Below are 18,601 nucleotides of genomic sequence, written 5' to 3' on the forward strand. Positions count from 1 at the left end.
TGTTTTTTAAAATATAATTTACCATATCAAAGATGGACATTTTAAATACACATAGATGTAGCTGCTGGAATTAAATACTTGAAAATATTATTTTATGTTTGTTTTTTCATAATATCCTTTATATATAGAGATAGATATCTCAAAGAAAAGTTAGCGCTATTTTTGTGAAAGTTTCTCAATGTACATAGAGTGAAAATGTGTATATACAATGTACGCTCAGTAAATAAAAATTAACAGAAAGAAATTTGCTGTTTTTTAAAATATAATTTACCATATGAAAGATGGACATTTTAAATACACATAGATGTAGCTGCTGGAATTAAATAGTGAAAATATTATTTTATGTTTGTTCTTTCGTAATATCCTTTATATATAGAGATAGATATCTCAAAGAAAAGTTAGCGCTATTTTTGTGAAAGTTTCTCAATGTACATAGAGTGAAAATGTGTATATACAATATACGCTCAGTAAATAAAAATTAACAGAAAGAAATTTGCTGTTTTTTAAAATATAATTTACCATATCAAAGATGGACATTTTAAATACACATAGATGTAGCTGCTGGAATTAAATAGTGAAAATATTATTTTATGTTTGTTCTTTCGTAATATAATTTATATATAGAGATAGCTATCTCAAAGAAAAGTTAGCACTATTTTTGAGAAAGTTTCTCAATGTACATAGAGTGAAAATGTGTATATACAATGTACGCTCAGTAAATAAAAATTAACAGAAAGAAATTTGCTGTTTTTTAAAATATAATTTACCATATCAAAGATGGACATTTTAAATACACATAGATGTAGCTGCTGGAATTAAATAGTGAAAATATTATTTTATGTTTGTTCTTTCGTAATATTGTACTTATGTATAAATGTCTCATGGAAAAGTTAGAGCTATTTTTGCGATAGTTTCTCAATGTACATACAGTGAAAAATGTAAATGTACAATGTATGCTCCATAAGTAAAACATAATAGAAATGAATTTGCTGTTTTTTTAAATATAATTTTAATACAGACACAGAAAGAAAAGCGTATGTATAGAATTCTCACAACATTCATCGAAGAATAAAGTTATTTAAAGATGCAGTCATCAAAAGACAAAAGATCGGTATTATTTTGAAGAATTTAGAATATTGTATGTTCCAAGAATATACAATCAATGAATATCGAATCGATTGGCTTTTCTTTCAAGAAAGACCTTGCTTTTCCTAGAAACTTCCTTCCCCCCAAACACCTGGACATTTTCCACGAAGGAATATTTACAATTTCGACGAATAATAGAAAAATCAACTTTGTGGAAGAAGATATAGTGATCGCCAATAGAAAAAATAAAAATGAAAAAAAAATCACGACGGATTTGCATTTTAAGTGTAGTAAATCCTACCGGATGCTTTTAAGAATAATGTAAGGCTTTTATTTGATTTTCTGGAGGAAAATGAAATAAAATTGAAGTTAAGAACTAACTATTCTTGTCAAAATCCTTTAAATTCGGTTTGAAAAGATAAACAAACACTAAATATTCGTTATTTTTTATATTTGCCTGATCCTTTCAATTCGGTTTCAAAAGATGAACAAACGTTAAATCTCCGTTATATTTAAATTTTTCTGATTTATCACATAATATAAAGAAATGTTTTAAAAGATTATATTGAAGTAGGCAGTTTGAAAACAGTTAATCGTCTAAGTTTCTTATAAGATATTTTTTTTCAATTACGGGGATACATTTGTTTCCAAAGATCTAGTGGATTAAATAGGGTTTGCTATAGCTTAATAATATAAATCGGAGAAAGATATGAAGTTTTACTTTTTTGACCGTGTACTAGCATCTTTTAAGAACTCGTTGACCTAAGCTCTCTTTGGCAAAGAATTACTTGCTAAAGTCGGTGATTTTGAAATTTCGAAATATTTCACAGTAATATAATGTTTAGAATAAAAACTCTAAACCATAAACAACTAAGAAAAGGAAATTTAACAAGTGGTTTTTTTTTTAAATAATAACTCCAGATTTCTAATAAATTTTGAGTGAAATATGCCTAAACTCTCGTATTTATGCGGAAACAATATTTAAAAAAACTCATTGGTTGAAACATACTGTCCGCGATTCAGTTGTATCACTTTTAGAGATTTTACCCCGTTTCCTCTTATTTTAAATAGCATAAAGTAATAATTTGTAATAATAATAATATTAAACATCCTTTTTCAATCAGATAATGAAAAACTTGTAGATAAAAATGTAGTTATAGAATCATTCTTCTCATCAGTATTATAGAATTAAAAAAAAGTTTTTTTAATGAAAAAATAATTATTAAAAATTTATTATTATGTAATCATTAATTTTTTTATCAGCCCTTGAAAGGATTCGAGCTTTCTTCTCGGGAAAGTTTAATTTTTATATGTGATCTTTAAGCCAAAATATCGCCAAATCCAATTACATCTAGAGCCAATTTTTAGATGAAAATCTATCAAATAGTGGCATGTCAGTCTATTTATTTGTCCATAAATATGTAAAAATAAGTCAAAATGTCAAAGAGATATATAAATGTTTTTTTACGTAATCTTTATTCTTTATATTATTTCTCTTTTATGGCCGTCTTACTGAAATGGTAGATAGTATCAATTTCGTTAAGCTCATTAATTCAAACAAAAGAGATACAATTCCAAAACATATGTTTGATTAAATTCCCTAAGAATAAGATATTGTGTAATATCGGAAATACACGAGAAAACTGAATGGAGAAACTCCCACTGGTTTGAGAATAAAAAATCAATGATCATCAAATGAATATTCATTGACATTTCTTTTAGGAAATGCCTTATTTATACTTTTTAGCAATCGAGAAAAGAAAATCATGAAAAAATTCAACTCGAAGATTTTGATAAATCTGCACGTTTCAGATTTTTCCGAGTCCAAAAAAAAAAAAAAGCACTTTTTTTGTACTTATATCTATCGTCTGTTTGTCCGTTTGTCTGAGAGCATGATAATTCATAAATGCTTTGAGCTAAGCGAAATAAAGTAGTATATAGTCTTAACATCAAAGTTGTAGATTCCTATAAATTTTGAACTAAATTCATTTAGAGGAGTTATATCTGTCTGACTGTCTGAATGTAAGCAAGCAAGATAACTACAAAACGAAAAGAACTGGATAGTTAAAATTTGGAACACAAACTTATCATCTTAAATGTAGATAAGCATCGAATTAGCAACGAACCAGTCAAGGTTTTGACTATCTGTATGTCTGTATTTTCACAAGAAAATTAACTCAATCATGTAATGATTTAAATATATGAAATTTCGTATATAGCTTTTATGACTGCAATTTTAATTTTATGTCAAATTTTGGCTTCAATCTATCAGATTAAAGGCGTCCAAAATATGCATCCGTTTTTCTGCTGCTTTTGTATGAACTGCATTCTAGCGATTAATCGCCAAAGATTATACGCTAATTGGCTCTTTTGTAACTATTATTCGTCTAATAATCCATACTTTCATTTATTAAAGATTATATGAGAACATTTTAGAGAGGTCATTTCCGTTGTTACTTTAAAATCTCAAGCTTACAAATGATAAAAATCTTCCTTGGTGTATTATTTTTACTTTCTCAGCGAATAACAGAAAAACCCAAGTTAGAGAAAGGAAAAGTGATGAGAAAAAGTAAAAGTTGAAAAAATCTCGGTGAATTTATATTTTACGCGAAGTGAACTCTTCCGGATGTTTTTAAGACTAATCAGCGCCTCACTTTCGTGAATCCAGGGTGATAACTGAAGAAAATGAAAGAAGACTGAGGTTAATAAGGCAACGCAGGTTGTCAAAATCCTTTCAAGTCATCATTCGTAGAGATAAACAGACAACACTAATTGCTTTCCGGAGAGTAAAAAACACGTAAGATCCTGTAATTTCTTCACTGGAGAAAATTGCGTACCAGCTGAAGGGTGCAGAGGGTAAAATATTTGCACATTGAAGGACAATCACTTTAAAAATACACTTTTAATTAACAAATATAAAAAAAGTGGTAGTAAGTTGATGAGAAATATAAGGATTTTTTTAAGATGATCATACGCTAATGTAATAATAGAGCTAAATATTTATTTTCCAACTTCATTGCAAAATAGACATTCAGAAATCAGGAAATCCTAATAAATGAGATTTGGCGATGAATAATATTTTACCATTAGCATACTTATACCACTTTTTTTCTAATATATTCCGAAAGCGGAAACTCTCTTTTCGCATAAATGCATTATCTCCTCTTTGCCTATTATTATTAATTTGTTTAAATAAAACTACTGATAAAATGTTAAGAAACGAAGTATTAACTAATAATAAATAAAAGGAAATTTTATTTTAAAATAATTAATCATCAGATTCGTATGAATTTATTACTACAAGAATATATTACAGCAGCTTTTGATAGGAAATAATGAAAAATTTCAAAGGGAAAAGTTTTGGCATTTTCTTTCGTGTTCTCAACTTATAATTAGGAAGTCATGATACATAATACAGTACACTCCAGAGTATCCAGTTCGCGACAATCTGGCTTCCCTACTATCCGGTCTAGTTTTCTTTTATCGTAATTAAATGAGAAAGGTAAAGAGTCTATTAAGTCTTCGACTAAAGACTTTTCAAAACCTAAAAATTGTAAATTTTGACTCTTATATTAGAGTTACCTTTTCATATACGTGTTATCATTTATTAGTGAAAAATAAAATTAGTTAGAGCCAATTTTCTTAAGAATTAAGCCTACGATTTACGTTAATATTTTGTTTATGTTTCCTGCATTTAAGTCGGGTATTACAGAATTTTTATTAAAATGTGAACAGTCCTTTGACTTACATTTTCTCTAATACTTGAAACGTGCAGTGCAGTATATAAACATATATAAACTACCGGTGCATAGCCTTCTATTTTAACTTTACATGTTACCGGCAACAGCTTCTATGATTCACCGAGCCAGGGCTGCGTTCACATTGAGATAAATGGAGGGCTTAGTACTCAATAAGAAATGAGAAAATACCTATTATAATAGCGATTTTTGGTATAAAAACTTCGTCTTCTCGTATTGGTGGGCAAAGAAATGAATTCATGGAACTCCGGCTTATCCAGCTTTTTTGTTATCCGACAAATCTTTCCTCTACATTAGCTCGGATACTCGGGAGTGTACTGTACAATACTTAAGTTCTACATATCAAGATATGTAGAACGGTAAGAAAAAGAAAAATCGAAAGTTTTACCTCGTTGATCAGTATTATTTCGCCTTCATCATAAAATGCCTCGCCATCCAGTGCCAAAAATGCTAAATAGGAAGCAGTTTCGTTTGTTCTCATTTCTGTCCTGAGAGGGCGAGAGTTTTGCTTACAGTTAATAAAACACTTGGCACAATGCATGTTAATTAGATTAAAAGTGCCCAAACTATCTCAATTAAATCTATAATCTATTCAAGATTATTGCCGCAAATACTTTTAGTTGCAGGATACTAAACAAAAGGCTGCAGCTATTGATGAAACGAACCACATATAGGGAAAACAGTGCGATGCCATTCCTTTTATAGGAACGAGTGGATCACCAAAATCTATTAAGACAACGCGCCTCTCTTATGCGCACGATCCATTTTGAAACAAAACAGTGTATTTCCTTTTTTTTCAATTTAAAAGAAAGATGGACCAACGCAGAAAAACAAATCTATCTCTGTCAGTTTTTGCGTTTCGGTAGATATGACATTTATTTATCTGTTTACGTATTTCTTTTGTTGTCCTCTAAGTTTTCTCAGTATGTTTTCTATTGAAATGGTAAAGGAAAGAAATTGAAGGATTGTCCAGCAACACGCAGGTGCTGTGACAGGAAAAAACATTCCAGGGTGCTCAAAAGAAAAAGAATGTGACAAAGTACCAGAAGAGACACAATTTAGAGAGTAAACAGGAAAACAAATGAGAAATGCAAAACATTTAGAAAGCGTTTCTATTCATCTTGTAGATGGAGTAAGGTCTAAAATATGGAATGGGTAAAAAAAAAAAAAAATAACATGATTTTAGGTGTATACACAAACAACTGAATCTTCTGGGTTTTTTTTTATATATATATAGCGAAGCTCATTTTTCTCTCTCCCCTGTGGACGAAAAACACATTTTATCCAAGATTTTCAAAATCTATGATTTAAACCCATTCGAATTCATTAACACGCAAATGTAACAATCACAAATATTTTGAAATATCAGTGAATTTTTATTCTAATATAAACGTTTAAAAGTATGTTAGAGAAGTTTATTTTCATGAAATATAATATTACCCTTATCTTAAAATATTAGTTACTTTTTTTAATAATGTAGATTAATTGAAACCTTAATATTGAGAAAATGTTTAGACTTGCCTTCACATCTGATAAGTAGGGTTCACATTGTAATATGAATGAAATATATCATTCTAAGAAGTAAACGGCGTTAAAATATTATAAATTCTGAACAGCTTTACTGATGATAAAAAGATCAAGTTAACTGTAATTGTAATTCTGAATGAGAAATGTGTGCTAAAAGACATTTCTTTGGTCCAAAGACCCGTCTTTTGGTCCAAAAAAATTTGGTAATACTATTGATGCATATATAAAATCAAGTTATATGTTGTTTTCCTCTAAAGCAGACATTATTTTAACTTATTGCTTGTTACCGTGACTAAACTAAAAGAGTTATACTTTTTGAACGCAAAATTAAAAATATACCTTAAAAATATAATTTTACTTACATGGTGAGAAGGACTAATCAAATACAAGATATCGAATTTCGAACATTCTTGAGAGAATAAATTTTAACTGTCAAAAAGTTTGATTTAAATATGTAAGATGAGTATCACGCCTCGATTTTGAGAAAAAGAAACATTTTTGGAATTATATCTTTATTCGTGGAATTATATCTTTAATAATTTTAAAAAATCTAGATTAATAATACTCACGATCAATCAGTAAAACGGAAGACAAATAATTTTTAAAAAATTTTAATGTCTACTTGCATAATAACCAACCATATAAAATAATAAATGTGTCATAATTAAGATATGTAATAAAAGCATGATTTTTTTCATATTTATGTTGAATTTTTTATTTAAAAAATTTAAAGTTGTTTTTAATATTGCGTATTTTATATATTGGTAATAATTAAAAAAATTTAAAATTATACTATTAAAATAAATTTTTATGAATATATTTAAATTTATAATAATAAAAGTTGTTGATTAAAATTTTATTTATTTATTATCCATTTGTATGTAGTTTTAAGTAGTTCTTTGAATAAACCAAAAAAGTTGTTTTACTGTATATGGTATTTTATATTAGTAGCAAGGAAAGATAATCTATTACTTTCTAATTAAGTAAACTAAAGAAATATATACACCAAGGAAAAATCGTTTAGAAGTTAGGCTCTTCTGAAGATAATAATTCTTTAAAATTCCAGAGTGAAGAATTAGCAATTTAAATTAACGTTATAAAATGTAAGAATTCGATCCAGTTTTTTTTTTGACAATTCAATCAATATTAACTGAGAATACAGCTTAAAAATAGTAAATTCCTTTTATTCGTTATATAGAAACAGCGTTAAAGTATTCCTCAAGATCATTTAAAATACAGGCTCTGATCATGAAAAATCTCGATGAAATCCTTTAGCATATAAAATCGTACCTTAAATAAATGTTTCAAAATGCTAGACTTTATTCTTGTATTTTTGAACAGAAAAACACAAGAAAAAAAATAGAGAAATAATCTTTTTTGTATTTTTTAATCAGTAACCAAGAAGAATATTGTTCAATTCAAGGTTTGAATCGATCTAAATGATTTTACAGAATCAAAACAAAATAAAGCAAAAAATTTTATAGAATTTTTTATTTGCTTCAAAATCTGAGCATTTAAGTTCCTCTAGAGATAATAATAAAATTCCATTATTAAACTACAAGCAATTTCCTACACCGTTTATCAATTTGTTGGCAAAACTTTCTTCCTGCTTCACAAAATATGACATACCAAAAGGGATTTTTTCCCGTACCCGCTTCAGCGTTCAATTTAGAGTTATATTTGTAGAAGACCACCCCTATTTCTTAGCTCAGCATGAGGAAGGTTAAAAAAAATACATTACTCTCTCACCCGCACAGAGTGAAGAATTTTCCCCATCACTTGGCGAAAATATACACACGATTCATGCTTGAAAGGTATTCTTCCATTCTCATGCAAATTCCATGTGCGAAATAAAGCAAAGTGTATTCAAATATGACGGAGCTAAGGTATGAGGATGGGGAATTTCAAAGGAATTCATAAAAAAAGATCTAAGGATATTCTAGAAAGAAGTAGTATCAAATCAATGACCTGATTTTTCAGAGAGGGGATATTAGAGTGAACCGGAAAAGCATGCAATCGCATTTCAGAATTTAGTACTATAAATATTCCCACGAATATTACCTAGAAATTTCTAAGGCGATTTCAGATTTTTGAGACATATTCAAATTTTTATACAGGCCTTAATTGATTTTATTTCTGAAAGTTTTATCATTTGCTCTTAGAGTGTCTAGCTGATATATTGTACCATTTTAATCGACTTTGGCAATTTTTTATCCATACCCATGCCAAGCCAAATGGCTACCAACAGCGTTTGTCACACTTATAAATATTATATAATGAATATTTTTTTCTTTCATCAAAAGCGAATATCAGAATGTCTACCAGTTGTGCCTATCTGGCTTATTAAGATTTTATAATGAATCTTTTTCTTTCTTTCATCAAAAGATAATATCAGAATGTCTATCAGTTGTGCGTGTCATGTCTATTAAGATATTATAATGGGCATTATTCTTTCTTTTATCAATAGCCAATATCAGAATGTCTACCAGCTGTGACTGTCTGGCCTATAAAGATTTTAAAATGAGCATTTTTTTCCTTCAGAAAATAAGGATTGATAGTATTTGTTATCAGTTAGTTAGTTAGTTAGTTAATATTAGTTATCAGTTAGTACATATCACGGATAAAATTAGCAGTTTTTAACATTTAAGGCCTTTTTCCTTAATTCAAAAGCTTTAAAGAGTTTATAGCATGGATTTTTACCGATAATATTCCATGATTCTTGAATTTCTTTTCCCAGTTGTTGCTTTTTAGAAATGTAAATAAAATTATGATTTCTATTTATATTTTAAAAAAATTGTTACGCCACCAGTACTGGAGAGAAAGACAAGAGAAAAAACAGAAAATGAGACACGAATGAAATAAAAGGAAAAAAAAAATCGACGAATAAAATCGGGATTCCCCTTACATTTAAAAGATAATGATACGAACCCGATATCGGACAGAAAACTAAAAAAACAGAGCATTAGTTACTCGGCAACAGGGGTAAAATCGAACTGTTGCAATAATCCAGCAAGTTGCAGTAAATGTCTGAAGTCATTATTTTAGTTTTAAAATATTAAATGTTTGTATGAGATCACAAGTAGACAATTTCCTTTTATGTCGTTTAAATGACCACCAAATAAGAATTTATTTCATAATAATGATCTTGAAATTATTGTCTTCATATTTCTGCAAACTAATCGAGTTATATATACTTTTGATCTTCTAAAGAAAACTCTTTTCTTAAGTTCTACCCCATCTGGTGTAAGATATGAAAAATCATTACACTATCAAGCTATTTGTTTCATAGAAAACTGAAACCATTAGGACCCTTCCAAGCTGTTATCAATGTTTTTAACTATGTCCAGAAGACTAATTAAATAAGCATCAAGCTTTTATTACTTGATTCAATTAAAATCTAGGAAATTTAGCCCTAACGTAATATAATTTTACTTAGTCGAGATTAAAAAAATCAATAATAAAAATTTATGGTTGGGCATATATTAAGATTTCAAAAATATATTCTGAAGCACTTCTGACTATGAGAAATGGGAAACGTTTTGATATCGGCTCGTTATCGTTTGTATTTCTCAGCGAAATGCGAAATCTAGATGAATTCGTTCATATTAGAAATAAGCAAGAAGTAGATAGATAAATCTAAAAATAATTGTTGGAAAAATGATATTTTATCGAAATATTTTTAGACCAAATATAATTATTTCTAATAAATTGGCTATAATTTGTTGTATTGCTGATGCAGCTCGATAGAGAGAGTTTGTTTTTATACTACGCCATAGATATTTCGTCATACCACCTCTGAAAATAAATGTCACTTCCTTCTTTTTGTTTTTATACCAAAAATAACTTTTGATATTATTTTTATAATTTGTATTTGATTTCTGAATGATTGTATTATACATCTGCTGCGCATTGCTAAATCGAAAAGTTAATTAATATAATAGCAATAACAAATAATTACAATGCAAATAATCTTTATATATAAAATTATATTTTTCTTCAACTAATTTGGACGCATTTATATAACTGGGAACAATTTCCAAACAAGCATTTTAAAAATCGATTTTTTCACAAAACATGCCTTGAAATTTTCTAAAAGTTAAATTAATTATCACTTCATAAGTAATCTACAAGGTATCAAAGTCATTTAAAGTCTAAGCGACAAAAACGCACATTTACAAGGGAATGTATTATTGCTTTTGTCAAAATTATTTATTGCATTAATTATAAATAATCTGTTGTAAAACAGAATGGAAAAATATCGAAATAGGCTATATTTGAAAGAAAAACTTGAAAAAAGTATATAATCAAAATAATTATTGTACCGAATTGTTTTTATACAAATACACAAAAGTAAGATAAATGTCTCTATGAATAAATCTGCTTTTTTAAAGAAGCAGTAGTTTAAAATTACTGCAGAAAACTTGCATATATGCAAGTTTTCTGCAGTAATTTTTAAGCTTAAGAATAGGGGTAATAATTTTAGTCAAATTCAAAAATTTTAATGAATGCATATTTAGATTACTAGAAAAAGTTCTTGTATAAATTTCTATTTAAGGCAAATTTGTAGACATTAAAGTTCCTTTCTTAAATTTAAATTGAATATTAATGATAAATATGATGTTTTGTACTCAAGCAATCTAAGTAATTTCAAATTAAGTTAGTTTTAAAAACTTTAATAAAATTTATAATGAAAATTTCTCTTAATTTTGTATGGTAACGGACATGACAATTTTCTAGCATTTTGATAGTTTATTATTAGCTTATTTATTATAGTTTATTATTAGCTTATTTATTATAGTTTATTATTAGCTTATTTATTATAGTTTATTATTAGCATATTGATTATTTATTTACTAATTGAAAAATAAACTAAAGTGCATGACCAATTACTTTTCCAAGTACCTTAAACATATTCAAAAGCACCTGTTTTCATTTCAAAAGGTAATTGAAAAAAAATTTCTGAAATTGTAACAAATTTTGAAAATGACCCATATATTATGAAAAATCCATTACTTCCAATCCTTCATAATCATAAAATCCTAAAAACTTAAAAATCAAGAGAAAGTTTATAGATCCATTTTTCAAAAACTATTTCAATTACAATATATTCTTTAAAGTAATGTGCAGATAATTTTATAATAAGAAAATTTTAAAAAGAGGGGAAAAGTAAAAGATTTTTAATCTGAAATAAATACAACTAAAATAATTAAAACTAATCGTCTTTGGCGACCAATTTATTCACCCAGAATACCGAGTTTTCTGGCTGTTAAACTATTCACATGGAATACATTTAGTAAAATTTTATCTTATTGTTTCATAAAATTGAAGCATATGAATTAAATGAAATCAGTGTACAATAAAATAATGCTTGGTAAAATTCAAATGTATGTAAGCTATATTTACATACGTTAATGTATGTAAGTGTATAATTCAGTTATTTCATACAATTATTACAATTACAATTATTTATTACAATTATTTCATGAAATAACATTATAATTTATTAGTTATTTCATGAAATATCATATTGTATGTAATAACAAGCTTTACGATTTAACGAAACAAGTTTTCTGTCTGATGATGGTTAAGCTAAATTCAGCTTAACCGTCATCAGACATATTAGATTAAACTTTCTGTATCTTGATTTAGTTTACTTTTCTTTCCTCTAACTGAATAGAGGTTCTGGCGACATGGTGAAACATTTTTCCAGTATTTGCAATAATATTTTGCAGTTCCATCAATTAATTAAACAAAACAATTAAGTGCAGCTGTAAAAATGTTCAGTGAAATAGTCTGAAATATTCCTATGATGATATATCTACATTCGATCGTTTTTATTCGATAATACGTAATAAGACCGATTTCTATACCATGTACATTAGCGTATTATATTTATAAACAATTATTTGAATGAGATAATTTATATAACTGAATAGTATAAACAAACATTGTTTTTTATAATCACGCCCACATATTGGTGGAAATTTCTTATTGAGATAACGGTTCCTGAATTTTTTGATTCAATTAAATGAGAATGGTCTAAAGCAAAGTAACATTATACAACAAAATAAAATAAAAATTTCGAAACTCACTAAAAAAAAATACAATACTTAAAAGATATTCATCAATAGCTGCGTTATTTGCAATCAAAAATACATATCAATTATTTAATACTTAAATTGAAACTTAAAATATAAAATGAATTACTATATGTTAGAAAATTTATTAGATAAAATCTATAATTTCAAAGTTTTAAAAACAAATCAAGATTTCAAAATAAAATTACTTCATAAAAAATAAGGTTTCTTTATTCATAAATTTCTTTTTACAAAAATTCAATTTTTTTTTTCAATTTAGGCGTATTATTTTATTAGTCATTAAAGCCTAAATCATGCAATATTTATCCTTATATTTTTATATTTATTATTTATTTTATATTATATATTTATTTAAATGAAATTTTCAAATTAAAATAAAGTTGAGAGCAGTTTCCCATAAAGTTGGAAAATTTATGCATCAAAAATATTGTAGAAACCCAGAAATGTATTATACTAAACATTCCAGCTGGTTGAAAATGATGCAACATATGATATTATGTTCACGAAATTGAACAGCCGAAGCCAGAGGCAAGCAATTTGGCTACATTGTAGCCATTTCTTCATGGAAAGAACTTTTTTCTAATATTGTTAAGACTCAATTTAATTTAAGAGTCAAATGATTCGAATTTAATCAATAACATTTGTGCGATTTATTTTTAATTTTATTAATTACCCCATTTTTTTTATAATTGTATTACTTCCATTACTTCGTAGCAATAAAAAGCAGCTTTAGAGTATTTTTGAATTAACTTAATCTAACTATTACTAACGATTAAATCATAGTATTACTCAATGCACTGAGAAATTATTCAAATGGAAATTAATATCAGTGTAGGCTTTTATCTTGCTTCATGGGCAGAATTATGTAAGATTAGATTCAAATGAAAACAACCATAATCTCATGCCTGAAGTTATGTCAAGTGTAGAAAATTATTTGCCATTAATATAATCATAAGGTAAATATGGCATGCCGGCGTCCTGGCATAGGGATAACGCATTTTCCCCGTGATCTGGGAGTCGCGGTTTGGGCATGGTCGTTCTTCCTGTTCTATCTGTGAGATGATGTGCCCTCCTGTAAAAAGGGGTTGTGCAAGCAAATGAGTGATGCGTAAGTAGGCAAGTCGTACCCTTGGCCCAAGTTGGCTCAACGATAAAAACAAGAAGCGCTCCCCCTTAGGCTTAAATCGGCTGTATTTGAGCAGCGGGCTTGTCCGTGGCAAGTGCCATAAGAAGCAACAAATATGCCATTTTTTTGAAAGATATTAATTATTCAATTGCATTAAAATTGTGACCTTAATAATATTCTTCATTATTACTGAATAAACTTCTGGTGTGTTTTCATATTTTACAGAATTTTTAAGGATGCGAATTTATATAATTTAATTTTTGTTAGAATCATTTATGTTTATGTTATGTTTACTGTCATTACCAACATTATTTAATAGTTCATCCAACTGTGTATCCCACAAAAGTAACTACAACTTTAGATCAAGTAAAACAAAAATCTGATGAGCACAAAATTGAGAAATAATAATGAAAGGAAACTTCAATATCGAAGGTTCACAGAAACGGAGCAATTATTATTTGTGTAGTAGAAAATTTCTTTTAATGCTATTTCTTCAAATAGGAAACTAGGTTATCCTTTCCTAAATTATTTTTTTTTAGCAGAAATGCTAAAAATATGCAGAATGCCACTTTTTCAAAAATGTAACTAGATTATCCTTTCATAATTTTTTTTTTCAGCAGAAACTATGTTAATGATTATTTTAAATTAAGCATACGCAAAACTTTATCATTTTTTTTTTTCAAAAATGGAAAAGTGAGAAAAAAATTAAATGTTGGATTGTCATGGATAATTCTGATCTTCCGTGTTTGGATCTCAATTTTACACAAATTTCCCAATTTCTCAAAGGATCTCAAATTTATAATTTCCATTTTTTACTTTTTTATACAAGAAATATATAAAAATAGAATATTGTGATCGTCGTAAAATTCGACCTCGTAGCAATTTCGACGAATCTTTACGCTTTTCGTAAATCTTCATGCTCATCTTTTTAGTTCAAAAGCGCTTTATGAGCTAAAAAGATGAATTTGGTATGTGGTATCTATGCTACTAAAAGGTATTACAATACCTGGTATTTACATAATTTGTAGATTTCAGTCGAATTTTTGATGAAATATATTTACAAGAAGTTTATCTATTTATTCGAAAAATGCATAAGAACTGAAAAAAATGGAAAGAACTAGATGGATAATATTTACTAAACCGATTTAATATTAAAAGTGCGGATTTCCTTTTAAACAAATTCGAATTTTGAACAAAATTTGTTCAGAGGTTTAACCACTTGCCGGTCTGCCTATTGGCATGCACGTTAACGTTATAACTCATAAACGCAACATCTTTGATAAATGAAATTTGGTATGTGATCTTGTTACTATAAATGATATTCTATTTCAAATTGTAATTCCATTCGATAAAAAAATGCATACCCAGTTTTCTTCACTACACTACTGAAATGCTAAATTCTTATGTATGAGTCTCTGAACATAAAAATCTGAGCACTCGTGATGTTCATGGTCTTACCCAAAATCCAAAATATTTATGTGAGAAGAGGTAGGGGAGAAAAGCATCTTTATTAAGGACTATGCAAGAAGGTTTCGTGCAGACCAATACCGCTGATTATTTTATTGCAAAGATATGTGCATTAACCGAATGCAAACGAACTGCAGATTATGCGTTTTGATATCTGCTTGGATTCTTTGCTTTATAAAAACTCATTTCCTCAATTTAAGTATCGCACTGGAAAGGTAAAACTGCTTCCGTCTTACGGGAGATATGAAAGCGAGGTGAGTGACTTACCCGTACCTCTTGCCACCCCCTTAGCGGGGAAGGGCCCTGGTGTCACCCGGCATATCGTGCAACAAGCCCTCCATTAGCATCGGACCTATGTCTTGCTACCTCGGCGCATCGTTTCCATGGCTCTTGCGACAAGGAAGTGGGGAGCTGTGTTCCGGTTTGATGACGTCCTGTCACGCTTCCGAAAGAGCTTTGCCGGGTTCTCGGCACACAGAGTATAGGTAGGTCCGACTCGAAAAGAAGAGACTCCGGCAATAGTTTCGACTTCGTACCGAAGTGCCAATCGGTGCATTTTATATAAAATTAAGGAATGCTGGCTGATTTAGTCTACATTACAGAATATTTGCTTCTAGAGGTGGATTAAACAATTAATGCTAAACGATAAAAAAATTAATTTTTTTAAAAGCAAAAAATTAAGCGAGACATTTTTTTTTTTTTTTGTCTTTTACTCTCTCTAGCGAAAAACCAATAAGACGAGATCAATCAGTTTTCTGTTTAGAAAAGAAATTTAATTATTTTAAGCAGAACTTTTTTCTTTCAGTAACAAAGAATCAGTTCCGAAGTATCTGCAAGTATTCACTCTGAGGAAGAAATTGAATTATTTTAAGCAGAACCGTTTTTTCAGTAGCAAAGAATCAGTTACAAAACACCTTCAAGTATTCAGTTTGAGGAAGAAATTCAATTATTTTAAGCAGAATGGTTTTTTCAGTAGCAAAGAATCAGTTAGAAAACACCTTCAAGTATTCAGTTTGAGGAAGAAATTCAATTATTTTAAGCAGAACCGTTTTTTCAGTAGCAAAGGATCAGTTACAAATCATCTGCAAGTATTCAGTTTGAGGAAGAAATTCAATTATTTTAAGCAGAACCGTTTTTTCAGTAGCAAAGAATCAGTTGCAAAACACTTTCAAGTATTAAGTTTGAGGAAGAAATTCAACTTTCTCATTAAACTTATATATATATATATATATATATATATATATATATATATATATATATATATATATATATATATATATATATATATATATATATATATATATATATATATATATATATATATATATATATATATATATATAATTTTTAGTGGGGGAAAGGCAAAAATGTGTGGTCTTGCACATTATTTAAGAATTTAAATTTATCTGTGTCAACTATTTTCATTAGATGGAAGTATACTTCTAAAGCAGCATTCATGGTGATAGTTTGCATGCAGTATAAAAAAAACAATTTTTAAAATAAACTTTTACAACTACTAAATACAATTTCTTTAATTTTAATTATTTTCTATATATTTTTCAAATTATTTTGGAGGTGACGTTACTGAAAGGAGTTAACCAATGATCATCACTTTCTGAAAATATCCAACTATTGTCTTATCATTGATGATGTACCAATACACAAAATTTTAAACCTATAGCACGCTAAGAAGTCACTGAATTCCTTTTTCAATAACACGAAACAGCAAATTAAATAAAAGCTAATTAATAATAAAAAAGCTGAAGTATTTCATTATTATATTATGATATGAAGATAAACACAAAGTCCACCATTTTGTCTGAACATACGGAAAAGTCAAGAGAAGAACGTTCTATTTGAATAATTAAATATTGTTATTCTACAAGTAAATCGATGTCATACAATGTATGCCATCTACGTGCCAGAATTGATACTCTCATTATTGAAATTCTACGACCGATTTTCTCTACGCTTTTAGATATTTCTTTTCAATAGACCAAATTCAAGATAAAAATTTTCGAATCGATAAGATATGGTGGTTGCGTGATAACAGAGGCCTGTTGATTTGCCGCTAAATCAATAAAATGGTTCCCAAACATGTTTTGAGGTATAATATGATGTTTGTTACCAAGTTATTTATAGGAAACTATGTTTAATTTTCTTAGGAGAAAAAAAATTAGTTGCAAGTCAGCTCTTTTCTCTCTATGATGAGCAACATTTATAAACAGAATCGCGTCACAGTACAATAAATATTTACAGTTAAATATAATCACTATATGGTTACTTAATATAAAAGTTCAAAATTTAAAAATGTTTTTGCTTCTGTTTTTAGCTAAACTATTTAGACGGACAATTTATATGTGGAAAATGGTAAATTTAAATATTCTGAAGATTGAGTTTTATGCAAGAAAAAGAATTTATATTATTGTATACAATTGATATAATTTATCAATTAATAATTAATTAATGAATCAAGAAACTATCTTATAATTTGAGTTAAAGTATTGAAACATCAAAGTATCAAACAATGTAATGAGAATCCATCACTCTTCTTTTCCGCTTTATTGTATTGCCACATTACAACATCAAAATAACAATGTGATTGTCAAAATCACATTATGAGTAGAAAATGTAATTTAACTGAACTTCGTAACTTTTTCTCCTAATAATTCTAAAAACATTTTGTAATTTTTAAAGTTATTAAGAGATAGCAGATTTAGTAAAAAGAATTAATCGGATTACCATGTGCATATAAAAATTCATGAATTTGTCACTAATTATACTTTTCATGGTCTTAGTAAGATAAAATATTATCGTTTTTTTCTCTTTAGACTCAAATGTTATAAATTCAAAGTTTTGTAAAAACTGGATTTTTGTGGTCCTATCAGTCATGTTCAGCTATATTTCAAATTCTTCTCGAAAAATGATTTAAAAGATTCAGAATAACTCGAAGGAGAGTTTAAAATACTTGACGAACGTAGACTTGACAAAGTTAAAAGTTTTATTTTAGAGTGAAACTGTCATTTTTGGCACGATTTCTATAGCCAAAACAGAAGCTCTGTTATCAAGCGATCGCCACACCTACGGCAGCCGGAAACCACGATGCGCTGGCTGTTTGTTTCTTCTCATCGCTGCTCAGGAAAGAAATATCGATTATTCGCTCACGTGATCGATATCGCCTAGCCCTCTGACAAGACAGCCTTCAACAAAGGAGCCCTATTTGATTGTGAATAGGGCTGTATTGGATATGAAATTAACGGCACTGTTTCGGGGCTAGATCGTTCTTCATTTCGTGCGAGATAAATGTGAAATAAATAAATAAATATGATAGTTTAAGGTTCATCTAAATTATTGCATAAATAATAGCGTTTATGAAATAAGTATTTGTTATAAAAAAGGAAAATGGTGCATTATATTCTGAATTTTATTAAGTGTCACTAATTTACAAATGTTAAAATACGAATCTGAAATAATACTTTGAAAAATGCCAAAATAGTTTTGAAAAATTGATATTTTACAATGCATGTTCATTTGTTTTT

General features: G+C 28.1%; 1 protein-coding gene across 4 annotated transcripts in view; it reads right to left on the reverse strand.

Annotated features, from left to right (window-relative positions):
- Nucleotides 1-18,601, reverse strand: part of LOC129964280 (regulator of G-protein signaling 20-like) — a 101,443-nt gene that overhangs the window by 35,042 nt on the left and 47,800 nt on the right. The window contains exon 1 of one of the 4 annotated variants that reach the window (XM_056079035.1): nt 15,330-15,450. The exons of 2 other annotated variants lie outside the window; for them this stretch is intronic. The gene's annotated coding sequence lies outside the window, so the exon portion shown is untranslated. Of the gene's footprint in view, nt 1-15,329; nt 15,451-18,601 lie in introns of those variants that run through there. One more of the 4 variants, XM_056079036.1, reaches the window with a different exon arrangement.

Source organism: Argiope bruennichi, chromosome 3 (assembly GCF_947563725.1).
Source record: "Argiope bruennichi chromosome 3, qqArgBrue1.1, whole genome shotgun sequence".
Taxonomy (NCBI): Eukaryota; Metazoa; Arthropoda; class Arachnida; order Araneae; family Araneidae; genus Argiope; species Argiope bruennichi.